The sequence below is a fragment of the Diceros bicornis genome, chromosome 29, assembly GCF_020826845.1.
Source record: "Diceros bicornis minor isolate mBicDic1 chromosome 29, mDicBic1.mat.cur, whole genome shotgun sequence".
Lineage (NCBI taxonomy): Eukaryota > Metazoa > Chordata > Mammalia > Perissodactyla > Rhinocerotidae > Diceros > Diceros bicornis.
Window position 1 is genome coordinate 41,994,150 of NC_080768.1, and position 4,815 is coordinate 41,998,964.

Here is a 4,815-nt window from a genome sequence, read left to right on the forward strand (position 1 = left end):
CCACTGAGGCAAAGCCAGAGGGTAAGGGGGACTTCAGGATGGGTATTCCTGGAAGGGAGGGGGATCTTTCCTGTGTTTAGAAGGACACATGGAAAGCCAGCTATGTGGGTGAACCTTTCTCTTTATCCCGCTCCAGCGCCAGCTACGGAGCTCCAGCCAGCGGCAGAAGCAGAGCAGTGGGCAGTGGTGGAGGTAGAGCTGAATCCAGCTCCGTTGACACCACCCCCTCTAGCACTGGAACCAGTGTCCCCTCCATCAGCAGTATTGGAGCTGGAGCAAGGGCCAACATGGGCTCCAGCAGGAGTGGGAGCTGCTGAGCTGGAGTCACCTGGACCATCATATCTAGTGAGAAGTCCATCTCCACCTGTGGCTCTTAAGGAGCGTGAGAAGCTTAATCTCACGGCCTTCCCTCCTAAGCTGGCAGTGGAGCAGTTGACCGTGATGGATGCGGTGAGCAGCTGGGCTTTCAGAGCGGAGTGGGGCAGGCCTTCCCTCTGCCATCGTTGCCCCAGACCTGATCCAGACTCCTATGATCTGGGCCCAAATCCAGGCTCCACCCTTTACCAACTATAAGACCTGGGCAACTTTCTGAACACCCAAGCCTTTGCTGTCCACCTGCAGACCGTGGAGGTGGACATTAAGAGGACCTGCTGCACAGAGTGACTGTGCCAACTCCATGAGGTAGAAGAGACGGAAAGCTGGGTGGGCCCTGGCTCATCTGTGCAGGGAGGGGCTCACTGTGTACAGCCCGGTCCCTGGTGGCCCAACCGGCTGCTCAGGAGGCTCAACAGCCTCCGGACTTATTAGACATCTGATGTGTATTTCACTACAAGGGAGACAGACAAGGCCTGTGGTTGTAGCTGCCACGCGGGGATGTGCATCAGAATGGGGAGTGGGACCAGAGGGGGGATCAGGGTATTGGAAGATGCCCCCTTGGGATGAGCCGAGTTGAGCCACCGTCTGGAGCTTGGAGTTAGCCAGGACGGGCTGGGTCAAAAGCCCCTCTCCCTTCCCTGCCAGTATTGGGTCCTGGGTCCTCCTGTGCTGGGTGTCCTCGGGGGACAGAGAAGAAAAGCCAGGGACTGTCACAAGGCTCAGGCCACATCCTGAACTTTCTGAGCTCCAGCTCTAAACTGTGACTCCTGTGTGGGACTTTGGGGGCTGTGGACACAGACCTGGGGTGTGGCAGGGCTGGGTGACACTCCCCCTGTTCTCCAGGACCTCTTCCGGAAGGTGATGCCCTCTCCGTGCCTGGGCTCCACCTGGGGCAAGAGGAGCAAGCCCGTCAATGTGCACCAGACACCCACCGTCCAGGCCACCATCGACCCCGTCAGAAGGGTGGCCAGCTTCGTTGTCACCACCTGCCTCGGGGACCCGAGCATGACAGCCCAGGACAGGGCGAGGATGGTGGAGCGCTGGATCCAGGTGGCCCAGGTATGCTGGGGGAGGCCCAGTGGAGCCCCTCTCTGGAGCCTAAGGAACTGCCTCCACCTTTATCAGCTCCCAGGATTGCAGTGTGTGGTCTAATCCCTTGCACAGTCCCTAGGACCTTCCTGCCAGGGGCCCGCTGACCTTGACTCCAGGTCCCAGTGAGAAGATACTCACTTCCTACCTTGCTCCTTCCCTGGGTTGAGCTAAAATCCTGCTCCCTGTGAGTGTTACTCTTTGGGTCCTAAATGTGCCCTTCTGGGACTTCCTGAGCATCTGTCTCATCCAGGAGGGGAGATTTAAATAGAAGGATACTGAAGCTAGAGCAAGCTGGGCTACAGTGCCCCACCTCACAGCTCATTCTCTTCCCTTCCCCAGGAGTGCAAGATCTTGAAGAACTTCTCCTCGCCTCGCACTGTCATCTCTGCTCTGCAGGAAACCTCCACAAGCCACCTGAAGAACACACGGGGGAAGTTTCCCGGTGGGTAGGCCTCTCTCCATAGGAGGACCAGGGTGGATGGGGGATCTCCCGTATGTCTGCCATTGGCCCCTCAGTCAGCTGGGAACTCCTGGGAGGCAGCAAATGCTGGGGACAGGGCCTGGGCCTCGGCAGGGGGTCTCTAAGTCTCCCGGGTCCTTAGTCACCAGTTCTGCTTCAGGACTGGCTTCCCTGAGTGTCAGGTACTAAGTTGAGCCAAATTGGAGATTTTCAAGTGTTTATAGCAACAGAACTCTATGCCCAGTTGAAACTCAAAGCAGTCAAAACAGAGCTGCTCTGTAGAGCTGGGGAGTGGAGACCCCAGTGACCAACAGGAGAGCCCCCTCCCAGTACCACGAGACCTTAGCGCTCAGAGGAGCCCAGTGAGAACACTCCTTCAGGCAGTTTGAATCTCTCGGGTTTGCAAAGAAAAGAGATTTGCATTCAGACCCCTCACATTATTCCTAAATTTATCCCTCGTTCTTTCCCCTCCCCTGAGAAAGAGTCCTGAAAATCTTAAGGAACTCAATAGTCAAGACAAGTCCTTGAGCAGAGACCTGATGATCAAGGTAGAGTGGAGGCTGGGGGTCTGGAAAGAGAGGAGGGGTGCAGAGGAGGGGCATTGGGCAGGCTGTGGTTTTGATAGTTTCTCCCTTGAACTTTCTCTGAAACATTCCTGTCTATCTTATGCAGATTAACAAGCAGAGGGATCTGTTCTGCCCATGGGCAGGTGGGGAGCCATTTGTGGGCGGGAGGCCCTGGTCATGGGACACAATGGTGTTGGCTGGGCTCTTCCACGAGGAGTTGCCGAGCTGGCACCATCAACAGGTCTCTGGCTTCCATGTATGTCCATCCTGCTGGATGTAGCTTCTTCCATGCTGTTGGGTGGTTAGTGTGGGTTTAGCCCTCAGCCTACAACTATCCTCAGGAAGCCAGGACCCCACTGCTCCTTCTATCTTCACCACATCTCCAAGGGGCTGCAGCCTGCCTGCCCCAGGGATGTGCATGGCAGAGGATTCCCATGGCCCAGGTGGACAAACAGGCTGCTCATCCTTACGTGGCAGATGTGTGTGCATTCTGGGACTCCCCCCTGGACCCCTAGTGCAGTCACTTGAGTGAACCACAGGAGTCTAACCTGAGTGCCTGGTTGGCAATGACATATGCCCCCGGTGGCTTATGAGAAGCATCTAGGCAACTGATGGATTCTTAGCGGATCCTGCTGAAAGGAAGTTAGGAGCCTCATGTAAACAGGGAATCAAAATGTCCTGTCATCCCCTTCCCTGTTGATCAGAGGTGGCACATTGGGGGTCCAGTTCCTGAGTGGATAAAGAAAGAGTTCAGGGGCCTGCCCCATGGCACAAGCGGTTAAGTGCGCGCACTCCGCTGCAGCGGCTGAGGGTTCACCGGTTTGGGTCCCAGGCGCGCACCGACGCACCGCTTGTCGACCTATGATGTGGCAGCGTCCCGTATAAAGTGGAGGAAGATGGGCATGGATGTTAGCCAGGGCCAGTCTTCCTCAGCAAAAAAAGAGGAGGATTGGCAGATGTTAGCACAAGGCTGATCTCCTCACAAAAAAAAAAAAAAAAGGATTCAGTGCAGGGGAATGTCCTGAGGCATTCCTTGGGGAGGAGAAGGCTTTGGCATGTTCTCTGGCCCAGCTTGGGGGCCAGACACTCCACATGACTGGGGCAGGCAGGAGCCACTCAACCAGACTCCCAAAACACCCCATCCTCTCCATCCATGACTCGGCCCAGGACCAAGCTTTGAGAACTCAAGGGACAGGACTGTTTTCAGTGGTGGGGCTGGGGGTTAGGCGAGGATGTTGGAACAGGGCCTCTGGCTGAGAGGGGCAAGCGGCCTCTCCTCTGTGGGCCCCTGAGCACCTCTCTGCCCATGTTTGGGCCTTTGTCTCCTCATCAGGGAAATGGAGGGATGGTGATTGTGTTGTGCAGGTCTCACAGGGTGGTGTTGAGGTAAGAGGGAGGAAAGGAATGTGGGAGCTTTCTGCCTGCTCCACCTGGAGAAGTGAGGGTCAGAACAAGGATGACAGTCTTGTGACACTGAGTCCTCATGAGAACCTGTGTGGTAGCTGGAGTTCTCACACTTTCCAGATGAGGAAACAGGCTCAAGGAGGCCAGGCCACGAGCCCAAGCTCACACCCAGAATGAGAGTTGTAGCTGGGCTTGTTCTGGAATCACAAGACCTTGGAGGATGGAATGACATTGATACCAGTTGACTCAAGTCAGATGTCCAGTGTCGGAGGCCAGTGGTGCTGGAGAGAAATGGGGTGAGGGGAGTATCGCCTCGCTGACACTGTCCTCGACCCTGACAGGAGGGGCCCTTCACGTTTGCCCCCCCAGGGTGCAACCCCCAGAGAGTGCAGGAGAAGCAGCAGCAGCAGCAGGTGAGTGTGCCTGTGGGGGAGGGGCTCTGCGCTCCCAGCTGGAGGCCTCAAATCAAGAGAGGAGGGCCCTTTCTCTTGTTGCCACAGTGCCCAAATCCCCCAGTAGAAGTGACCAAGAGGAGGGCCTGGAAGAGCTGGTGCAGGATGGGTTGTTTTGGGGAGGGCTAGGGAAGGCACACCATGTGATTTGCCAGAAGCCGGCCCTAGGAGGTGAGGAGGAGGAGTGTGGTGTTCTTGGGGTGTGAAGGGAGGAAGAATTGAGGGGAGGCTGCTGAGGATCCTAGGCTGCTCCTCATGGGAACCCTGTGGTGGGCCAGGAGGCTGAGGGTGGGGACTTTTCAGGAGAGGGTCTACATGGGGTCTACTTGAGAGCAAGGGCTCATCCCACCCGCACTCGATGTCACAGGGTGTCTTCCCCTATCTTGGCAATCTGCTCAGTGACCTGCTGATGCTGCACCTGGCGATGGGTGACTGTCTCGAGGTGCGTGAACCTGAGGACTAGGAA